This window comes from Colobus angolensis, unplaced genomic scaffold (genome assembly GCF_000951035.1).
Source record: "Colobus angolensis palliatus isolate OR3802 unplaced genomic scaffold, Cang.pa_1.0 Scaffold208, whole genome shotgun sequence".
In the NCBI taxonomy this organism is placed as follows: domain Eukaryota; kingdom Metazoa; phylum Chordata; class Mammalia; order Primates; family Cercopithecidae; genus Colobus; species Colobus angolensis.
This window is the reverse complement of record NW_012115244.1, coordinates 734239-737045: the sequence shown is the minus strand read 5'-3', so window position 1 is coordinate 737045 and position 2807 is coordinate 734239. Positions and strand designations below refer to the sequence as shown.

At 43.2% G+C, this 2807-nt stretch overlaps 1 protein-coding gene across 1 annotated transcript in view; it reads left to right on the top strand.

Annotated features, from left to right (window-relative positions):
- The window catches only part of MOV10L1 (Mov10 RISC complex RNA helicase like 1), a 70015-nt gene that overhangs the window by 41533 nt on the left and 25675 nt on the right, over positions 1-2807 (top strand). The window lies entirely within an intron of this gene.

The following is a 2807-nucleotide window of genomic DNA, read 5'->3' as shown; positions in this document are numbered from 1 at the left end:
GGCTAATTGTTGTATTTTTAGTAGAGACAGGGTTTCACCATATTGGTCAGGCTGTCTTGAACTCCTAACCTTGTGATCCACCCTCCTCGGCCCCCAAAGTGCTGGGATTATAGATGTGAGCCACCACGCCTGGCTTTAGAGTTTTATTTTTAAATTATATGGTTTTTGTGTACACTTAGGTACATTTATGTGATTGTGTATGCATGGAAAATGTCTGGAAGGACACACACCCCGCAAATTGTTAACATTTCCAAACATCGTCAGTGTTGCAAAGATATTTTATAAAAACTTCTAGGCCAGGCGCAGTGGCTCACGCCTCTAATCCCAGCACTTTGGGAGACCGAGGCAGGCGGATCATGAGGTCAGGAGTTCGAGACCAGCCTGGCCAAGATGGTGAAACCCCATCTCTACTAAAAATCCAAAAAATTAGCTGGGCATGCTGGTGTACACCTATAATCCCAGCTACTTGGGAGGCTGAGGCAGGAGAATCACTTGAACCCAGGAGGCAGAGGTTGTAGTGATCCAAGATTGAGCCACTATACACCAACCTGGGCAACAAGAGCGAAACTCCATCTCAAAGAGAAAAAAAAGCTTCCATAGTCCAGTCACTCCATAATTAGTAATATAGTGCCTATTATATGCCAGGTATTGTCCTGGGCGCTCGGTATATTTTTGTGAATACAATAGAAGTGGTTTTATTTATCTTCGTGTTTCTAATAACAAGAAAGTCATCTATGGTGGAGCTTACAACTTATTCTGTGCTATTCAAATTTAGTTTTATGAGCATGTTTTCAATGTATAACATGAATTTTTAAATTATATCTAATACTCAAAAATGTTTACCATTTTATAGTTCCTCCCCCAAAATGCAAAAATGATAGGTTTAGAATGCCTGCACAATCATGGAAAATACGACAAATGAAGCAGCAAGAGGTTATCCTTGAAAGTTATTTGTGGCATATTTTATAGTTGATCTCTTTTTTTCTGCAAATAGAAAGGAGTCTTCCTTGGACAGTGCTTTTCTTCTCCGTCATCACCTCATTACTAGATCATTATACTGCCTGATTCTCAGGGAGAGTCTGTGATGCGGATGGCGTGTGAGGTCGGGGAGGTGTTACTATTTAGGTGGGCACATTCCCAATTGACTGTAGATTTTAAAATGCGAAACATTATCTTCTTATGGATTAACTAGATTGAAAATAAACTCAAGAATTTTTTTTTTTTTTTTTTTTTAGACGGAGTCTCGCTCTGTCACCCAGGCTGGAGTGCAGTGGCCAGATCTCAGCTCACTGCAAGCTCTGCCTCCCGGGTTTATGCCATTCTCCTGCCTCAGCCTCCCAAGTAGCTGGGACTACAGGCGCCGCCACCTCGCCCGGCTAGTTTTTTGTATTTTTAGTAGAGACGGGGTTTCACCGTGTTAGCCAGGATGGTCTCGATCTCCTGACCTCGTGATCTGCCCGTCTCGGCCTCCCAAAGTGCTGGGATTACAGGCTTGAGCCACCGGCCTCAAGAATATTTCATATGTCAACCAAGATAGAATTTCAGGGACCAGATTTATCTTTCTTCCTGAAACAATAAAAAATCAGACAAACCATATGGAACAACAGTTTCAGACATTAACATCAGCCATCATAGGACAGGGATTCCTGAGAGAGGAAACAAATGAGGTGACCCCATGGTTCTCCCAACTCACAGCTTCCGAGAGTGTCTTGGCCAGAGAGCACCAAGAGGGAGCCCAGGTGGAGCCTGGTGAGCTATCTGAGTGCAGAGACAGCATTTGGAAGGGTGGGGAGGGCAGGGGGGATAAGGCTGACAGTAGAATGCTGGGGAGAGGGCAGGGCACAGAGAGCATCTGGGGACCTACAGAGGTTCCTCCTTGAGTTTTCAGCTGAGCATTGATGAATGCATGATGTGAGTAAAATACCCAGGCCTGGAAAAGAACCAGCTGGAAAGAACAGCAAGAAAAATCCTTAAAGTTGACACAGTGCCAAAAATAGCTGTGCCCACAGCCAGAGAAGAAAAACCTCATAATTCACATGTAGAGTCCTTGGGAGGGTGTTGTCTCAAGAGTGTAGAAAGTCCAGCCCTTGACTGAAGGCTGCTCCGGCCCAGACTGACAAAGTATGATGGCCTCAAAAGGAGCAAGCTGTTCCCAAATAATTGGATTGCATCCCAGAACAAAGTTTAAGAATATTTATAGGAATATAAAATTATCCAGCACCCAACAAGGTATAAAATGAACACTGTCTGACATCTGATTAAAAAATGAAAAAGTGAAAAACATAACCCAAAAGGAGGAAATTTAGTCAGTTGGAACCAACCCCCCAAAATAACATGGTAGAATTAGCAGACAAGGACATTAAAACAGTTATAAATAAGTTCCATGTGTTCCAGAAAGTAGAAGACATGAGCATGTTAATTAGAGACATGAAAGATATATAAAAGACAATTTTATCTTCTAGGAATGAAAACTTCAGTCCCTAAAATGAAAAATGTATTGGACAGAATTATCAGCAGACTAGACAATGCAGAAGGAAAAAAGTGAACTTAAAGACGGAGCAATAGAAACTATCTAAAATGGAACAGAAGTGGAGACTGCAGTGAGCTGAAATCATGCCACTGCACTCCAGTGTGGGCAATAGAATACAGCAAGGCTCCATCCCAGAAAAAAATTAGCTGGGCACGGTGGCATGCACCTGTAGACCCAGCTACTTAGGAGGCTGAGGCAGGAGAATCGCTTGAACCCAGGAGGTGGAGATTGCAGTGAGCCGAGATCATGCCACTGCACTCCAGCCTGGGTGACAGAG